This window comes from Cebus imitator, unplaced genomic scaffold, assembly GCF_001604975.1.
Source record: "Cebus imitator isolate Cc_AM_T3 unplaced genomic scaffold, Cebus_imitator-1.0 Scaffold51, whole genome shotgun sequence".
NCBI classification, from domain to species: Eukaryota; Metazoa; Chordata; class Mammalia; order Primates; family Cebidae; genus Cebus; species Cebus imitator.
In genome coordinates, this window is record NW_016107366.1 from 6,671,576 (window position 1) to 6,692,096 (window position 20,521).

Sequence of the window (20,521 nt, forward strand, 5' to 3'; positions counted from 1 at the left end):
CTATACCTAACAAAAAATTTAAATCACCAATGAAGCTTTTTATACAAGTACAGATACAGAAGCTTACTCAGACTAGTGGAATTGAAATATTTAGGGCCGTGGCCTCCAGGCTGCATTTTGTTGTTGTTGTCAATTTTCCAAGTATTGTGCTGCTTAGCCTTGCTTGAGGACCAGTGATTGTACCAGTGATTCACCTCTTAATACAGTTGAGAACTGAGGCCCAGACAGGAGCCAAGACCTCCTCAAGTCAAGTCACACTGTATAGCCTGGACCTCCAGCAGATGTTCCTCAGCCACTTCCAGCTGTGTGCAGCCCCCTTCTCTCTGGGACCGTTCAGGCTTCCAGAGCACCCAGGTGGCCAGCGTCTTCCCTGGCTTGCTCTTAGCTAAGATCCTAATGAACTTTCTCAAGATTCAGGACAATGCTTGGCCTCAGATTTGATGGGTCCTCAAACAGGGGCCAGATCAACCTGCTGACTTGCCATTTGACCTCAAGGAAGTCACTGAACTTCTCTTGTTCTAATTTGCTCATCTTTAACATGGAGGATTCAGCTCATTGTGCTCTAAGGCGACTTTCATAGCAAAAATGCTGTGATTTGATAATTCTAAGCATCTGAGAATGTTTTCTTTGGCCCTTGGCCATCCCAGGATGTTTGATAAAATCTGATCATTTGGATAAGTCCCAGGAAAGGAACAGATCAGAGCCTGCATTGGGTGTTGGGAGCCCACCTGATGGGAGTGTGTGCGTGCATGTGGTGGGGAACAGGGAGCATGGTAAAGTGTGGAGACTGAGAACTAGAAAGAATTAAAGATTATTCAACTTGTTCCAAATATGGAAACTGAGCCCCAGAGAAGGAAATGATTCGTTCAAGTTCATACAGCTAAAGGCAGAACTGGTATTAGAATTAATCCATTCCTGGGTTCTTTCTCCTACAATGAGGATGACAAATACATTTCCTTTTCTGTCCTCTGATCAATTAGCAGTGGCTGCCTTGAGCACTGACTTCTGGAAGTTTCCCAGGTCCTTCAGAATTCAGCAAGAAGAGTGACAATTGATTAGCAATGTCTGATGTAGCCACAGGAAAGGAGAGTGGTCACCCAGATTTTGTCAGCCCTGACTTTCCAGGACTCGTGATAGAACATAATTGCCAGTGGGGAACTTGAGGCTCATTCTTCATAGAGAACCAACAGGTGAAAGAAGAGCAGTAAACTACATAACTCCTGCAGAAAATTCTTTTAAGTGCCTGGTCCAAAATTCAGAGGTGGTAGTCAATGCATGCTTAGGGAACCAGTTCAGTCAAAGTTTGCTAAGTAACACTGGGAACAAATAGTATTGCAAACTGTGTAAAGGGATGCAGAACAAGATAGCAAGTAAGGTAGGGACACATTGTACAATATGCACCAGAAGTTTTTGTTGTATTTTTTAATGTTGCTCCAACTGTAATATCACTGCTTAGACTAAGACAGTGAAATTGATTTACTTTCAGGAGCATAGTTGCAAAGTTATATGTAAAACTATACAAGCATATGGACTAGCTAATCCCTCCATGCCTAAATTTAATTCTAGTCAATAATAATAACAATAGCTATGTCATTTAATCCTCACGACAATCTTATGAGGTAAATGTTGTTATTATCACTGTTTTACAGGTGAAGAAACAGGTGTAGAGGGGCTGAGCGACCTGTCCAAGTTCACACAATTAATAGGTGGCAGAACTGGGATTTGAATCAAACTTGTGATTTCAACACTTCCCTCTAACTAAAAGCTGGACCCAACCTGAGGCATATTTGAGGACTCATGGAAGTTACTAGAAGTGGGGTATAGGCCTTTTCAGAACTGGCCTTGAAACGTCAACACTTCTTAAAACAAAAGCAACATCATGATCTTTCTCTTGTTTTCATTTACTAGGCTCCAAGTCACCAAACTTCTTTGCCTCTCTGGGAAAACTAAATGACCCACCACTTTAGAAGAAGCTCATGGGATCTGTGCACAGCTTTTCACCTCCTCCCTGAAACACCAACACGCCCGGTCCGGGTTAAAGGATATCAGCACTGCCACACACTCTTCTTTTTCCCAAATTAATCAAGAAGTAGGAATTTCTGACAAATGCCATCTGCTGATTTTTCAGAGAGACAAGTTTTGGTGGTGTGACCAGCAGGTGCCTCGGCTTTTTCTAGCATGCAGTACCAAAATAGTCACCATGGCAACCCTGGGAGGGCAGACTTCCAAAGAGATGCATTGTGAGCACAGAAACTCTAGAGCACTTTCAAGCTAGAAGGAAGAAGGCTCAGCAGTGGGTTTCCAACTGTGGCAAGTAGCAGCTTCTCCCCACAGCCCCGGGCTGGACCTCAGGCCCCTGTGTACTGAGCACAGCCAGTACTCCCACCCCACCCTGGGAAGGGTGCCTCCAGGAAGAGAAGGAAAATGGAATTTGTGGGGGAGTGGCAACTCCCAGATTTCTTGCAGGAGCTAAAGTAGCATGGAGGGTGACAAAAAAGGTGCAGACCTGGGTTGGGAGGCAGGAGAAGTGGGTTGAAATACCTGCCCTGTCACTTGCTAACCAATGACCTTGGACAATTGACCTTGCCCTTCTGACTCTCAGCTTCTCATTTTTGAAACGGGAGTGGTGAGCTTGCACTGCCTCTTCACAGGGAAATTTGTGGATATGATAGGAAGCTGTGAAAACTGTTGGGAAAGTGCTCAGTGGACAGTGCAAAGCAGAAGAGAACAGGGATTTGGGGATCAGGAGGTTTGGGTTCTGGACCAGGCTCTGCTACTTTCTAATCTTACGAGCTTGGGCAAGTCATAGAGCTTGTCGGACCTACTCCCTCACCTTGGAAGAAGGCTCAGAAGCCCTGCCTTGCAGAGCGGATGTGCAGGTTACCTGGGCTCCTTCTGTGACCTGGGATTCTACTCTCCCCTTCGGTGCAGACACCAAGACGAGATAAACCATGCAGAAGATTTCACTATGGGAAACATCTGTGAGACAACAATGAGGAGGGAGCTGGGAGAGGCTAGGAGAGAGGAAAGGCTGGGAGAGCCATCACACCTTGATGCAAATCTGACCCAAGGGCAGGAGGGAAGCAAGGTTGAGTGAACGCTCCTAGACTGCCTACAGTAATGCCATCAGAGAGTCCTCAAGCCAAAGTCACCTATCAGAGAAGTTCCCTGTCTCTTGGAGACAGGTCTGCCTTAGTATCCCTGCCACACTCAGTTGCTGATTGTCTGGAAGCAGCCAACAGGAAGAGTGGCCTCTGCATAAATATGAGTACAAGCAGCTGGAAGCCATGATCAACTGAGCTCCCTCTCCAGGAGACATATTGTTATGGCCACCACACCTACTCAATTCTGATGTCTTTTGCTTGGACATCCACATCAGGTACTTAGCCTCAGGCCCACACCTCTACTTCAGAAGCCTTGTACCCTACATTCATGGTCCTCTTACGCAGAACATGATAGGAACTCAGGCTCAATGATGTCTTAGAACAGCACCCCGGGAAAAAACATATTTTCTACATCTCAATTAGATTATGTAGCAAAGGGGCACAGGCTGTGTTCCATTCTGCATTTGAATGCACGCATGTGTAGGTATGCATGCTTGTCAGGGTGCATGCATATGAACGGTATATTTGTATGTATAGATGAGCATTTATAACTATGTGTATGCCTGTTGTGAATTTACACAATGATACCATTAGCCCATTAGCACTACGTAAGCATTTTGCACACATTATTTTTGATCTTTACAATTATCTTTGAGGTAGATAAGCAGGTAGTTTGTAGGCAAAATCCTTGTTTCAACTTAAATGTTTTCCCCAGCGTGCTACTCAGATAATACAAGGCAGAGCCGTGGTTTGAACCAGAAATGTTTTCCTTTAGAGTTGTAGCTCTTGTCCTTTCTGCCACCCGCCCCCATCCCACCTACTCATATGACTATGTGTTGCATGAAAGCACATATGTGTGTGTATATATAAAAGATTCAGATAGGGGAGGGGACTATACCTGGAGGAGTATAGATTAATTAGGGATTGGTGACTAGTGAAAGCTATTTCTGCCAGAAGCCCCCACTCTCCAAAATATAATTCTATTATTGTGTGTCATCTAAAAACATGTATTGTATCCTAGTTGCAAGAATTTCTATTTAATGGGGTACAAGACAAATTTTGGAGATTCTAAGCAACTTGAGGCTCTTATTCTTCTAGTATAATCGAACAGTGATCCACTTTCTTGGCCTTTCCCCAAAATCCTTGCTCCCATGGCAAGTTTTTCAGCCTACCTGGTGGACACTGTTTTGTCCTGATCGGGGGGTATTAAAGAAAAATATATCTACCCCAGCACCTTAGTTTTCCAAATCATTTGTCTTTGCTTGTTTCCTAGCAGCATGAAATACCCGTCTGGAGAAATAGATTTAGAATCAGTTTCAATTGCCATTTATTGAGCACAGGTTCTGTGCCTACAATTTTCATAAATGGTCACATTTGATTTTTATTCTCATCAAAATGATATCTATTTAGCAATGAAGAACTGAGGGTCTAATGGTTTAGGAGACTTGCTCGATGTACCCTGTTAGGAAGGGGGCAGAACAGGAGCTAGAGCTGGGCTCTGAAAACTCACGGCCTGGCTCTTTCCACAGTGTTCACATTCTCTCCAGGCAGAAGATACGATCTGCCCAAATACTTGCTTTCCAGGCCATCCACCAGTTCTGCGGTATCCTGGGAACCTGCAGGGCCAGCCAAGCCCAGGACAGGGCCGCTTGGGGCCAGGACAGGTAGACTTACCTGGAAGAGCACCAGCCTGGCTATCAGTATATCCACTTTCTTCCCATTTCCTTTTGCAGCCTCCTTCCTTGGTTCACAATGACAGTCCAACTTCTGACAGTCCTGACTGCCATTCAAGCCTTTTTGCTATTTAAGAATTTTGAGGAAGAAAACCGTCATCTCAAAATCCTGGTAATCAGAAGTGTCTGGAGATTTCGAGCTGTTAACACAGAGAGGTGGCAAAAGTATTTTCTAGGACAGCCTTATGGGCCCGAATGGCAGCGGGACTTGACATAACTGATGCCTGGGCAGGTTTCCAAAGCACAGCCGAGGTGCAGAGTAGGTGAGGGCTGCCACAAAGGCCCCAGCATCTGAAGAGCACTGCACAGTTTGTCAGAGGCTTTCAGCTCCACGCTCTCATTTAGTCCTCACAGCAACCCCATGCAGTGACGGGTGTCACTCCTCTTCACAGCTGAGGAGACCGTGGGGAGAGGAAACGTGAATTGCCCACTGGCAGGCAGGTGAGAAGAGACAGAGCTGAGACTCTCACTAGTTCTTCGAACTCCAGGCCCAGCATCTCAGGATTGTATCCCATTGGCTCTTGCACCTGTATCAGGGTCAATGGCAGGGTCAGCGGCAAATAGCAGAGGGGCCTGAAAACAGATGGGAACTCTAGAAAAGGTAAGGAAGTTGTCTCCGTCAGCTCCAGCCACTGTAACAAATGCCCTCGGCTGGGTAGCTTAAATCACAGACATTTAGTTCTGCACTGGGAAGTGCATGATGAATGTGCCAGAATGGTCGAATTCTGGGGAGCACCCTGGCTCGACATCTCCTTGCTGTGTCTTTACATGGCAGAGAGCGGAAGCACACACCCTCCTGTCTCTCTTTCTATGGGCACTAATCCCACCACGAGGGTTCTGTCCTCATCACCTCATTACCTCCCAAAGGCCCCAACTCCAAAAACGATTACACTGGGGATTAGGGTTTCAGTATAAATTTGGGGAGAATACAAACATTCACTACATATCAGAAGTATAGCGCCCTGGTGGCCCAGTTCATTTAGTGTAATAAACCTGGTGCTGTGCTAGGCACTGGGGATATGGCCTGAACAAGGCCATCCAGCCCCTGCCCTAAGAAGTTAGAGTCCAGTAGGGAGGCTGGTGGATAAGCAGGCAACTCCCACACAGAAGAACAAGCATTCTGGTGGAGGGACGTGCGGGCTCTGTTGGAGGGCAGGGGAGGGCACCACACCCAGATGCAGTACTGGGCCTCTTGATTCATTTTCCATATATACAAAAATGACTTAGGGTTTGCAGAATGAGTGAAAAATAAATAAATAAATAAATAAAAGGTAGTTGCTGTGGGAGGGGATATCCAAGAAGGCTTCCCAGAAGAGGTGGACAGCCTTCTGGAGCTGGGGCCATGAAGGGTGGGTAGGATCCTGATGTGCAGAGACTTGGAGGAGAAGTATTGCAGCCCAAGGAAGCAGCATGGTCCCTGCAGAGGCAGGAAGGGGGAAATTCCTGGGGGTAATCACTCACCTTCAGAGCCTGTGTAGGCACTGTATGGGGTAGGGTAACAGGAGATGCAGCTGGAAAAGCAGATGGGGGTCAAGACGGGCCTGCCAATGTTTCGTTTTATCTTACAGGCAGTGGGGAGCTGTCGAGAGCATTTTGAGGGGGGCAGTGATACTGTTGGCTCTGCATTTCGGAAAGGTGGTTTTCAGGGCAGTTTGGATGATGCTGGGGAGAGGCTGACAGGTTCAAGGTCATTCCTGAGGAGCAGGTAGGTGAGACATGATAAGGGGATTAGCAAGCTGGCTTGGGGGCAGCACCAGCATACAAGCCCCAGTCATATCCGAGGAGAAGTACAGATCTACCTGGAGGAGCCAGGAGCCAGAGGCAAGCTCAAGGCTGGTGATGAGCCAGAGGGCAGGGGCAAGGCAGATGAGGGGACTCCATGGGAGCGCAGGGCTAGGGTGGGAAGCTGGGGGCGGAGGGTGTGAGGGCTATTGTTGGAAAGGGCTGAAGGCCCCTAATTGAATGTGGGTGTGCATGAGTGCATGTATGTGCGTTGGGCTGTACATGTGGATAATGATGCATGCATGGATGTGTCCCGGGCTGGGAGGAGAGGGCTCTGGGTTAAAGGGTGACAGATCAGGAGATAATGAGGGCCCCCAAAGGCCTGGAGGGGAGACACACAGGCTGGAGCAGGTCCTAACACCCACATGGGCACTCAACCCTTGGCCATCTCTGTAGCTGTAGAAAGCAGAGCAGTGAGCTTCCCAGAACAGTTTTGTTCCCTTGGTCATGCTTTACTGGAAGGCAGTGCCCGCAGCAACTCCCAGCTGTCCAGCTCAGGAGTCCAGCCACTGTGCCCCAGGCACCTACTTAGCACGTGACACCAGAGACACAGACATGAAAACCCAGTCTTTTTTAAAAAACCTGAATCAAACTCCTTGCTGGCACTTTCCACTGATTTTCTAGAAGTTTGTCCTCTGCACTCAGGGCTGAGGAAACCAGCTTGTCTGCAGGCCGGGCATTCCAGGGGGTTCCTTTGAAAACTTCCTGGGTGTCCAGGAGCCAGCAGCCTGCTGCACATGGGACGCAACGCCAGGTGAAATCCCAGATGAAAGTGAGCGGCATCGCCGAGACAAGCCCAGATCCTTTTCAGCACAGCGATTCCTTCCTTCCTCCCTTCCTCCCACAGCTCGGCTCGAGTTTTCTGCCCAGCGGAGCTCCGTGCCCCCCAACAGGGCGACGCCGGCTGGCTGACCCCTCGCCTGCTGGGGGGTACTGTACCCACGGCCGGGGCTTTGCTATCCCTCTCCTCCCCTCCCGCTGCTGACGCACGCTTCCTATAATAAGCCTCTGTTACTTGGAGCTGGGGCGGCTCCGTAGTAAGCCGAAACCGCTACTATATTTACACCCTTTCCACATTTAGACAAAGGCTATTTTTAACAGAAGGTCTATTTGTGGGGGTTGCCCACGTCACACTGTTCACATGCATCTCACCATCCTCAGTCTGTTCTTCTGATTTCACACTTGTACCGGGCCTCTCTCCTTCTCTCTCTCCTTCTCTCCATCATTTTTCTTTCATTCCTTCCTTCCTTTCTCCAGTTTCCTTCCTTTCTTTAATCGGATTGAGGTCTTTGGCAGGCTATTTGGCCAGAGCCCTTCAGGAGACAGCGAGGCCCTGTCCTCACAGAGCAGAGTGGGCAGTGTGGCCACGTGCTGGGCTGTGAACTGTTCTTGGCACCTACTGTGAGGACCAGCACAGACCTCAGTGCCCAGGGGCTCCAGTTTGGCCTGTTCTGCCTCCAGGTTTATGTGGGCAGGATGCTGGGACCATGACAGTCTGCCCTTTTCTCCTCATGCCAATCTAGTTTTATTGGAGGGGGGACGGGTGTGCACGTGTGTGTGTGTGTGTGTGTGTGTGTGTGTGTTGGGGGAGGAGTGGTGAGCGGGGTCTGAGGAAAATAAGCCAATGCGTTCATCATTCATGCAGAACACTTTTTCAACTTAAAAGTTAATTTTATCAGATTTGTCTAAGATGACAGAGTTTTTGTTTGTTTGGGTGAAAGGCGGTTTCATATTTCCTAGATGCATAATCCACTTATGAAACGGACGGGGGATGCCTGGAGTTAGCACATATTAAGTGCTTGCTGTAGTCAAGCCCTATTGGGCACCAGGGAGGTCTGGACTCTGACAGCGGAGCTAAGGGGTGGTCCTGCCTGCACCAGATTTCAGGTGAGGAGATTGAAGCCCGCGGAGATCCAGCTCTGGCCTGAATTCACTTAGCTGGTAAGTGGCTGTGCTGGAACTTAAATCTTTATAGACTGCGAGCTGGCCCCAAATCTCACACCTCCTCCATTGTTCCCTTTTCAGCTCCTAAAACATCACCAGTCTCCATTAGCACTGTTTCTGTTATTTTCCTTCCCTAAGTTCTGCTCCTCTCCTCAGCCCCCACCCCAATGAGAAAAGACCTTTCCCACCTCAGAACCCCATCTGCACTTCCTTGATCTACTTCTTCAGATTATGAGTCCTCTCAAATGTCAGCATCTAAAAAGGACACCAGAAAAGGTCTGGTGGGCACTAAAGGGTCCCAGAGAAACCCCATGTTGCCAAATCTTATGTTTTTCCTCCCAACAGTAAATTGGGATTGTAGCTTCTGAGTGAAATATTTTTACTGCATTTCTGAGAGAGGAGAGCTGAGATTGGAATGCACATCAGGCTATGCTAGAAACAGAATACAGAGCCCATCGTAGGACGCCCTGCCCTCTGTGGCCTAACTTCTGAAAGTCTCGTAAAACATGTGGGAACCAAATGCTTCCTGAGCCCCCATATTCAAGCCTTTAAAATTGCTGATTCTGGTTCAGACATTTCCTGGAGACTCTGATAAAAGATTATTGTCTTCTTGGTATCCTAGACATGAGGGGTCCTGAGCCCAGGAGTCTGGCAGCTGTAACATGAGGCAAGTTACATTGCTTATATTTAATTCAATGTCTTCATCCCTAAAATATAGATAATAATGCCCCCTTGCCCACTCACCCACTTCGCAATTTGCAGAGATGTTGCAATGAGAGAATGCATGTAGGCGTGCTGCTTTGAAAGTGGGCAAACGCAACCAGACGGCTAGCTGCTAGTGCTGATGTTTTCATCCTTAGTGTGGCTGTTGAGAGAGGGCTCAGGAAGGCCAGGTGATATGGACAAGGTCACACAGCAAGTAAGTGGTTGAAATAAAGGCACAATAGCCCTGTGTCCCTCAGCAAGGGGCTGAAAAGAAATTACAGAGCCAGTGGGAAGGCTCAGGTGCTGAGCTTTAGCAATGCTGGGCTGAGCTCAGTCCAGAAATGGGGACACTGATTTGGGATGAATCCCATCGCTCTCCCCAGCTGACCCTCCCTGTACCTTGGTCCCAGTGGCTTCTCAGGCTTCTCTGCAGCATGGGTGTCCTGCCTTGGCCAGAGCCGAAATCCCAGAGCAGTGAAAAAGGACCCAGTGTCACGGGGCTTCTGGTTTCAGGACACACTGGAAAGGTGAGAAGGAAGCTTGTCTTCCCGTGGATCTGGGCCAGGCCTGGGTGGCAGGGCCTCCCCACCAGGAGCTGGGATGTTCCCCAGGTGCCCGGGCATCCCCAGGTCAGGAGGGCCCCCAGCACTTTTTCAAAGCGTTAGCTGGGTCAGAAAATATATCATTTTCAGCCCTTTGCAGACACCAGATGCTTTGTTGGTGCAGGCAAAACCTGCCCTAGAATCTGCAGCCTGGGAAGGCCTTGTACACACCTGGATTAGGGGCTAGTTTGGGGAAAAGAGGCCCCTGCTCTTTGTACCTGCCTCTTGGAGGACTTGATGAGATGAACCCCCACACCCTGACCTCCATGACTTTGACCTTCACACTTTGGCCATGCCATTCTCACCAGCCACCACTCCACCTCTCTACCCCAACCCTCATCAGATTTTCACCTGTTTTCAAGGTTCAGATATTGCTCCCTATGTCAAATTTGGCCCTCTTTTACCCAGTCAGGAATGATTCACCCCTGCTCCCTTCTCTGTGCCCTTAGTGTTCTCTGTGAACATGGTAGCTGTCACAGGCTGGTCTGTGCTGGAGTTATCCTGGCACCCAGCCTACAAACAGAGGAAATGTGCAGTCCATCCATGGAATTTGGGTCAGGCTTAGTTTTCACCTCTTCTGAGGGTGGAGCAGAGCCTCTGGGTAAGAGGGACACAGACAGTGTTGAAGATACTGTGGTGCCCCACCAGCTCCCCTTTTAAGGACCGATGCACACTCCCCCACCCCCAGCTGCTGAATGTCACCTATTTGCCTGCTAATGACTCACAGCTGCCCCCTTTCTCCAGAGAATGGCTCTCAGAAGACAGAAGCTGCATCTCCATGAGGTTACAACTTTCTCCCCATACCTGCTCCCCAATCACTGCCACCACAGGTACTGACTGAGTGACACAGAAATGCAAAAGGGCAGTCCCCTCCCCTCATAAAGGGACACCTCTGCAGTGTGATTTAGGCTCCAGAGAGTCAGTCCACTTCTACCCCCTCTCCAAGGATCAGGCCAAGGCTGGCCTTCCCTGAGATCACAGTTTAGGATGACCAGCCTAAATTTCAGTTTTAGCACTGAAATTCCCATGTCCATCAGTTTTGGGCAAATGGAGCTGATTGACTAGCTTAGACTGGGCTACCAGATTTAGCAAATAAACATGCAAGATACCCAGCTATATTTGCATTTCAGATAAACAAAAAATACATTTTGAGTATAAGGAGGCCTCATGCAAGACTTCCAACATACTTACAGTAAGAAATTACTCATTGTTTACCTGAAATGCAAATTGCCCTGGGCAGCCTGTATTTTATCTGCTAGCCTGGCCCTCGACCACATCTGTGTTTGTCTCTCTCTCTGCTCCTATCCTGCTTCCTTTCCTCTCTCCCTTGCAGATTTTTCCTGAAGAGCACTCCCCCAGTACCTAAATCTCTGCTTCAGGCTCTGCTTCTACGGAAACTGGCCTCAGACTGTTGTTTGTCCCTTTTTGCTGCCTAAGGTGGCCAGAGAAGTCCTTTCATTTTCCCTGAATGTTGCAAAATCTTTCTTTTTGGTCAGACTTCTTGGCTAGAGTGGGGGAAATCATGACACCAATTGTCACCAGCTGAGGTCTCCCAGGTCCTCACAACAGCCCTGAGTGATGGCTGCAATTCTTATAACCATTTTTAGATGAGAAAACTGAGGCAAGAGAGATACAACAGCTTACCTGGCTGCACAGAAAGTGGCAGAGCTGAAATACAGAACCATATCTCCCTGCCTCCAAGATTCCTGCTTCATCAGTGCCTCCCAGGGAATCCAGGAGAGACACAAGAGCAAGGCTTTAGCTTTGCTGATCTACCCCCTCCTGACCCCTGCAGCGTTCGGACTTCAAGCTTTGACCTTGTCTCTTGGCACTGGATGGATAGGGCAATTCTAGGTAAGCTCTCTGGGTGACCCTGGGGGCAATTCTAGGTAAGTTCTCTGGGTGACCCTAGCGACTAACTTTACATTTGTGCAGAACTGGCTTCCCAGAAACCATAGGAAGATGGGGGTGTCCAGAAATCCATGTGGCCACAGCCCCCTTTAGGAAGACTCTATTTTCATTCATCTGCGACAGAGCTGTGTTCATGGCTTAGGGTCTGAGGCTCAATTTAACATGCTAGAACATCAGAACTAGATGAAATGGACCTCTGGGGGGCCATTGAGCTATCACCCAATAGGATTTGAAGTTTCCATGGACCTGACATTCATGTTTAGTTAAGTACTTAACCTGCTCCTGGTACAAGGTAGTGGTCACCTAACAGTGGCTGTAAGTAGTAGTATTTATCCTAAGCAATAGTAATAAGAACATCCAATGAATGAACCTGAAAACCATCATTCTCAGCAATCTGACACAAGACCAGAAAATCAAACACCTCATGTTCTCACTCATAGATGGGTGATGAACAATGAGAACACTTGGACACAAAAAGGGGAGCATCACACACTGGGGTCCATTGTCGGGGGCTATGGGGATAGTGGGAGGGAGAGTGGGGGAGAGATAACATGGGGAGAAGGTATAGGTGATGGGGGGATGGTGGCAACAAACCACCTTGCCATGAATGTACCTATGCAACAATCTTGCATGATCTGCACATGTACCCCAGAATCTAAAGTACAATAAAAAAAAGAACATCCGATTCCCCAGATGACATGAGACTGATATGAATATGTCCTATAGCATACTCAACGGGCTTCAGCTTAAAGCCGTCCAAAGATGCAGTGAGTTGCCTCAGAAGCCAGTGAGCTTTCTGTCATTCACAGGGAAGAAAGGGAGGAAATTTGTTTATCTACCTACCAGTGGGAGATAATTTCCATCCGTTATCTCTTTTAATCAGATGCTGAGATGTTCCAGAAAAGGCTGGATGACAGCTTATGATGGCGTGCCAGCTTCTGAGGGGCTGAACTAGAATGATGCAGAGGTCCTCCCAGACCTGAGACTCCAGGAGTCTTTGAAAACGCTGACGTCCCACATTTATAAGACCAGTGGCCACTCTGGTGTCCAGAAATCTGGCAAATCATTCTAAAATAATGTCACAGGCTCCAACCCTGCACTTCTCAGAACTGTCCACACACTTAGACCAATCAGAGACCCGGCTTGTGCCCCTGAGTTGGGGGGCGGGGACACTGACCTATGGGCCCTCAAAATCCTCCTGACCTGCAAGTTCCTGGGCATAGGAGACTGCACCAGACCCTCTTTCTTCTTGCCTGTCACCATGCTATGCCTCCCCTCTTCTCAAGCAGCTCAGCTCAGCCACAGACAGAGTCAGGCATGCTCAGTTGCCAGCCCTACAGCTGCCCAGCTTTCTGCTCCCTCTCCCACAGCTCTCAAAAGGATACCCCAGAGTCCCTGTTTCATACACACACACACACACACAAGCACACACACACCAAAAAAACCCTTATGGAATCTTTGACCACAATCACAAAATCACAGGGCTGAAAGACACGGCAAGTACCTAGCCCAAAGCTGAGCAGATCCCTTAAATCCAGGCCCCTCAAGAACTCCCCTACCAGATCCTCCATCCGCACACCTCCACAGTGGAGAGCTCCCTCCCAGCTGGTGTCACCCTTCCTAGCGTTGAACTCCTCGGCCTTTAGAAGGTGCTTCTCGTATCCGGGTACCAGGCATCCAGGTATCCAGGTGACTTCTTCTGGCTTCCTCTCATTGGACCTAGTGTTTTAAGAGATGGCACAAGAGTCTAATCTTGTTGGAAGGTGGTGTGCAAAGAGGTGCAGGAAGACACATGGGAGGAAGTAGAGAGAGATGAAGTCAGAGGTAGTGAGAAACATCAGAGAGAGAATTGGCAGGGATGTGCACAGTCTAAAAGGGACCTGTATCCCGCATGCTGACAATTTTTCCATTATGCTTTTTTTAAAAAAACTCTGTTGCTCTTCAGCCGAATGGAAAACATGTCCATCCCAAATAACTTACTCTCTGAGAACTGCAGAATAAACGGGACCATTGTATGACCTCTTGTGCTGATGAGAAAAGAGTGATCAGGAAGGGAGAAGACTCAAAACTGTGTTGCATGGAGAAGAGTTGAAAGAACTGGGTCTCTAGCCAGAAGAAGGGATTTGGCTGGTAAAGTGTTTGCCTCTGACAATCCTTCCTGGGAAAGAAGGATTGGACTGATTCTAAACAGAATGAAGAATTGGACTTAGGACCAAAGGATAAACCACCAGAGTGACCAAAAGCTTTCTACTAGACAGAGCTGTTTAACAGTTGGTAAGGTAGTGAGAAGTCCCTGTCACTGAAGGTGTCCAAGCAGTGGGGGCACTTGATGTTTTATGTCTGAGAGTCCATGAGCTTTCTTTTAATGCATGCACATCACCACCACCACCCCCAACACACACACACACACACACACACACACACATACACACACACACACTAAAGCCTGGCCATATAAAGCCAGGTGAGGCACACGAGTGTGGGGCATGCGTCAATCACTTTCCTTAGCTTTGGTCACCCAGAGATCTTCCCATTGCAGACTTGGTTGTCAGCAAGAAATAAAAGCCTTTCCTCTCTCCTTGGGAGGAGCGGAGCAGATTGTCTGGATCTGCTGCATACTGCCCTGGCTCTGGTCTCAGCACCAAACGCGTTCCTTCTGCTCAGTCTGTTCCCGTTTTGACAATGCAGAGGGGAGAGCTGGAGAAAGTCCCGCAGCCCAGAGCCCTGGCAGCAGAGGGCGGGGCTTTGTTGTCGGACTGGACGGATCATATTTGCATTCAAAAAGACTAGGTAGAGCCCCTTGCTCCCAACACAGGCAGAAAGTTTGGCTGGGGCTGGCGCCGATCCTCAGGCATCTTTTGAAGAGAAAGTGCTACCTGCTGCCCTGCTTCCAGTGTTTTCTCAAGGGCAGAGCCTGAAAAAGGTTTCCGCAGGAGGAAACTTCTCTAAACCTCTCTAGCATCCTGGAGATTAAAATAAGTTTTTTCTCTGCAAAAGGGATGAAGTGCTCTGCTACCTGAGGGTGGAGTACTAGGCTCTTTGCCTGATTAAGATTCAGAAAATATACTTTTTGACTACAGCATTGTATGTCCCATGACCAGCCAGTAGTGATCCATTAAACAATGTTACTCAAGGAAGATTCACTCAGTACCCACTCTGTGCTAGGCCATGCCTCCCAGGCACTGGGGAGCAAAGGTGAGAGAGATCCAGGACTTACCCTCAAGAAGCTTATAGTCCAGTGGGAGAGACCATCACAAGCAAAAAATTAAAATCCATGCATTCAGGGCTCCAGGAGAGCTTTGCTGTGAGTGCACTAGCTGTCTGGGAGCATCTGGGATAGCGTCTGCAAGGAAAGGATGCTTGGGATGTGTTTTCAGGAATACACCGGATTTTATGAAGCCGCAAAGGGCAGGAATAGGAAGGGGTCTGTGCACGCAAAGTTCTGGGAAAGACATGGAAAAGCTTTGTTTATTTAAGGAACTATGAGACTTTTGACATGACCAGAGGCACTACTATGCAGACAGGAAAGTGCAAAGGATGAATCTAGAGCAGAGGTTTTAACCAGGGACAATTTGTATCCCAGGGACACGTGTTTGTCACAAAGAGAGGAGCAGGAGTGCCACTGGCATCTAGAGGGTAGAGGCCAGGAAGGCTGCTAAACATCCTACCATGCTACCATGTGGGCAGCCCTCACAATCCATGATCTGGTCCACAACCTCGATAGTGCTGAGATAGAGAAACCCTGAGCATGGTAAGGTGTTTAGGACCTTCTGTCCACTGCAGAGAAGCAGCAGCCACACCAGGAAAAACGGAGCTCTGTTAGGGGCACTGTGCTTTCTGAGGGTCACACAGAGAAGGCGTAGAGGAGGGAAGCGAGGGGAGTGCTGAGCTTTCAGATTCTGCACTCTGGAGACCCCGTACCTGTGCTGCGGCCAGCCCTCCCGGCTGTATTTCCTGTACACATTTGATAAGCCTGCATCCAGTGTCTACCTCCAAATTGTTGATAAAAATATTAAACACAAAAATTTCAGGGCAAATAATGACTTAGATTCCTAAAATATCATTCAGTTTATGGGGCATTTTACATCCTTCATCTCATTTATATTCATTTTACAAAACAAATATGAAGCTAAGAGATGTTCTGCAATCTAGGAATTATTTAACTATTACATGTTCAGCTCCCATCTCTTCTCCTAGACTGGTCCCTGAGTGCTCCAAGGACCCATGCATCTAGTCGCAAAGGTTGCTGGGAGTATTCTCCATCTTGGCCTTAAAGGGCTCCCTTTCAGCTTCCTGGATTCATATCTGTGTGAAGGGCTCAGAGCAGGTTCCCTGGTCTCCTTCTGCCCCTAGCTGTGATACTCACATACCCTTCTGACTACAGGGAACCTCTCCCTCCATGAGGCTGAATTGGTAAGAGGACCTCTCATGGCTAGCAGGCAGGGACAGCTGCTCAGCTCATGTTCTCTGGCCAAGAAGCATTACTGACCCTGTGATTTGGCCCTTCATCCAAACTGGCAGATGGGTACAGGTGCCTTGCCATGATACTGCTTCCCCTCTACCAGGCATGCCTGACCATTAAATCACCCAGCAGAGGACAGCACCAGTCAGCTGAGGAGTGGGCTCTTTCCAAGTGGAACCCCAAAACACTGCTAATCTAAAATGTCACTGTTCTTAGGGACAGCACGAACGAACCACGCCAAGTCACACACTGCAGAAACACTCTCAATAATCAACATTAGGTGTTCTAACAGCTTGTTCAAGCCTGTTCATCTGTGGTTTAGAAGTTTAGAACATGGCAATCTTTTGCCCCAATAGTTCTCTGGGAACTGATTTCCCATATTCCCAAAGCCATAGCCAGCTCCCAGCTTCATCATTCAGGAAAAAAAGCAAGTGTCTCCCCTTCATCCTCCCCATCTCCCACAGTACATTAAGTACAAGCCCGAGGACAAGAATCAAGAGCAATGAATCTTTATCAAACAATAAAATCCTGTCTGGTGCCAGACCTACCTGCGCCGTCCAAGCACTGCCTGCCCTGTGCCCCCATTAAACCTCTTACCGTTGTGGCCGGTGGCTCCTGGGGCACTGTGCTTTCCGTGGCTCCTCCTCCCACCAGCATGGCCCAGTGGCTCTCTCCTGCTGCGGTGGTTCCATCCCTGTCCAATAACATTGCTCCTTCTCCAGCAGGGTCCAGCCACTTTGTCACAAGCTACCTCTGTGGAGAGTGCCTACCCCTGACTGCAGGGTGGGATGGATAAAAGGATAAGAAGGGGACAGGAGCAGATGGAGAAAGAAGGTGGCAAGACAGGGCAGGCAAGAGATGGTGGTGGCTGAGTCTAGGGTGCTGATTATGGAGTGAAGGGAAAGAGAGGCGTGAAAGCTGAGCCCGTGCTGAAAGGAGTGTCAAAGGGAGCTCAAGCACTGGGTGAGGTGAGGGCAGAAGAAGGGTCCTTTCCAACTGTGGGACCTTTAAACAGTACAGAGGCTACACTGCCTTGGAACTGTGCCATGCCTCTGATCCTAGGGAGTAAGCATCTCTTTTGGGGTGCAGGGCAACAGCACCCATTTCTCCATGAGCTGCGTGCTTGCATTTTCCAGTGGGATGCTCTCCAGGTTCAACCAGATCCTCTTGTCTTGTGCTTGTTCATCACCTGAGCATGATTCCCTCCAGCTCAGCAGAGCGGTAGGGGATTGTGAGCTCACAGCACAGGGGCTTGACCCCGGTGGGGGCTGGGCATTGGTCCCTGGGACTCTGTGGCAATGAGGCAGCCACACCATGTTGAGGGGCTGCTCTGCGTGAGGGGATTTCTAAAAATACATCTGTCCTGCTGCTCATGGTGCTCCTGAGTGCCAGGCAGACGGGACAGGCGTGTACAACCTGCTCCCTCCTCTGTCCCCACCGCCTCCCCACTATCTCTTCTCACCCAGATGTTCCATGAGCCACCTGCCTGCTCTCCCTCTCCCCATGGACCACCAGGTACTACAGTTACTAAAAACACAGGGTCCTGTTGGGAGACCACACCGCAGCCAAAGCCTAGTCTCATTGATTCACTCACTCATTCATTCAATCCTCAGCATGCAGCACATATACATTCAACGTGCCAATGTGGCACGCTTTTCCAAGGCCAGGTTTGTGGCAGGTGCTACAGATTGGGTGAGCGAAGGCAGACACAGAAGGACGCAGTGTATGAATCCATGCATGCAATGCTCAGGAATAGGCAGATCTACTCTGCAACAATGGAAGTCACAATACCAATCACTTCTGGGAGGGGACGTGTAGCTATTGACTGAGGAAGGGCAGGGTGGGCTTTCTGGGGTCTGGGAATGCTCTGTATCATGATCTGAGTGATAGTCTCAGGGTACGACAAACTGTGAAAATGCACTGAGCTGCACATTTGAGATCTGTACCTTTTAGTGTTGTCGGTTAGACCTCAACTTTTTTTAATGTATATAAAATATAATTCTGGTTTTACTTTTTGGAGCTATACACATATCCATGACTTAAGACTCGAGGAGAAAACTTTCAATACCTTAACAGTGTTTGTCTCTGATTGGTAAGATTATGGTAAACTTTTAATTTCCTTCTTTATGCTTTTCTGGACTTCCCAAATATTCTACACTGAAGAGACCTTGTTTAAGTAATGATTAAATGTATTAAATGTTATTTTAAAAGTAAGAACCCTCGAGGTGGGACAATCAGCAAGCACGAGGCAGGTGGCTGTCTTCCCGGAGAGGCCAAGCCAGCTCACAAGCTTTTGTCCTCTTGGGCAGCAAGGACACCAGCTTAGGAGTCTTGTTCCAGGTCTGAGATTTCAGTGCAGCTAAATAAGGCTCTTGGCCCACTGGGGTTGGTGAGGTGGGGCTGCTGGTGGAAGCTTCGGGGTTTTCCTCTCATGCCTCAGGGGAAGGAGGCTCCAGGGCTTTCAGAGGCTTGCCAGGCCCATTCTCACCCTGGCAGCTGTTTAGACCAGCCTGACTCAGAGTCCCGTGCAGTTCTGACATCTTAGGATTGGGACTGTGAGTCCCAGCCTGCCTGGAGGTCTCTCTCATGGAGGGGGCATAATTTCAGGATCCTCCACCACATCCCTTCAGCAGGAAGCACATGGCAGTGTATGCAGTTTGGGGGCACAGAGAGGTAGAGTGAGCTAATGGTGCAAGTAAAAAAAAAATAGATCAAACCCTGGAAGCTCTAAGGAAGGAAGACAATGGGACATGAAGGAATCACTTGGGGGCCTTGGTTTTCCACTGGGAGATGAGGCTGTTGTGAGATTACCCTGTGAATAAGCATGTAGAAAATGCTGGAATGGGAGGCTGGCTTTGTGTTCTGGTTTCGGTGACGCTTTAGGACATGGAGACTGGCTACATGGCTGGCTCCCAGGCCTCCTGCTGCAACTCCAGTGCCCCACTTGCTCGGCTGCCACATCCCAGACATAGCAGGGGCAGGATAGATTTCGTCGTATGTGCATCTGAAGCCTGATTTCTGCCTTGGCAAAGCTATGGTGGTCATGTGATGAGAATCAGCTTGTGATTCACGAATGTATTTTGTATTTCTAACTTGGATCCTAAAAACACTTCCCTCTTCCCTCCCACCTCCCTCTCCTCTGCCTACAACACGAAGGCTCCCACAGAGATGTCATGTGATGGCTTCTCAGACTGAGCCAAGGGAAGAGCCAGTGGCCAGCTCTGCCCTGTGACACACACAGCCTCTAGCAGTCACATGGTCTCCAGCTGCCACCACCTGCCCTCTGTCCCCGGCCTGCTACCTTCTCCCTGGCAGGCATCCTGAGCTGATTCTTCCCTCCAGGCTGCAGCATAGCAGACAGTGGGACTGACGGACAGAGGGTACAGGGCCAACAGGCTTGGACAGTTCTGTTCCCAGCTGACCTCGGGGTGGGAACCCAACCGGGAGGATCCTGGACACTACATGGTGTGCCCTGCAGGGAGGTGCTTTGCTGGCCCGATCCAGAGGTAGATGGGGCTATTAGCAGCTGGTTCCCCACAGCTCCACGAGCAGGGAGCCTGAGCCACAGGTGCTGAAAATAAGGCAGTGCAGGGAGCCAATGGCAGCATCGAGTGTGCCTCATGGAAAGGCTGGAAGCAGGACATTACCAGGCCTTCCAGAGAGGGAAGAGGACAAACACAGGAGGAGTCATCTGTGTACATAGTCACAAAAAAGAAAAAAGTTGAAAGTTCTCAATCAAGAGCTATTTTGCCACCCAGGGGACACTTGGTAACGTTTGAAGACATCGTTGCTTGTGTAAGGCATTGTTGGTTGCTAGTGTCTAGTGAATAGAAGCTAATGCTGTTGCGGAACAGCCTGCGATGCTCAGGACAGCTCCCACCCCCAACAAAGAATAACCCAGCCTCAAATGATAGAGTTGCTATTGAGAAACCCCTACCTATAGAGAAAGCAGCCTTGCTAGGGAAGATCTGAGCAGGGCCCCATGAATAAACCTACCAGAGTGAGCTGCAGCTGTTAGTTCCAGGCTTAGAACCCTTCCGTGTCTGTTTAGTGCCCTCAAATTTGAGCTTACACCCTTGGGCACAGGCATCAAGACTTCCTGCCGTGATCTAGCCCTAGCTTACCCTTCAGCCTCATCTCCCACTCAGTTTTGGTCACACCAGACCGTCAACATCCCAAATACTCCAAGGTCCTTGCCCTTGAGGAAGAAGATTCCACACCCTGCCTGGAATGCTGTCTCTCCACTTCTGTCCCCCGCTTCCCTGTTCTGAGTCCAGC

The 20,521-nt window shown here is 48.9% G+C and overlaps 1 long non-coding RNA gene across 1 annotated transcript; it reads left to right on the top strand.

Moving 5' to 3' along the window:
* Positions 1 to 5,352: 5,352 nt before the first annotated feature.
* LOC108303874 lies at positions 5,353 to 11,231 on the top strand. Its single transcript, XR_001825004.2, has 6 exons — positions 5,353 to 5,438; positions 6,406 to 6,542; positions 8,360 to 8,506; positions 9,679 to 9,795; positions 10,320 to 10,424; positions 11,204 to 11,231. It is a non-coding gene; the product is annotated as an uncharacterized LOC108303874 (long non-coding RNA).
* The last annotated feature ends 9,290 nt before the right edge of the window (positions 11,232 to 20,521 follow it).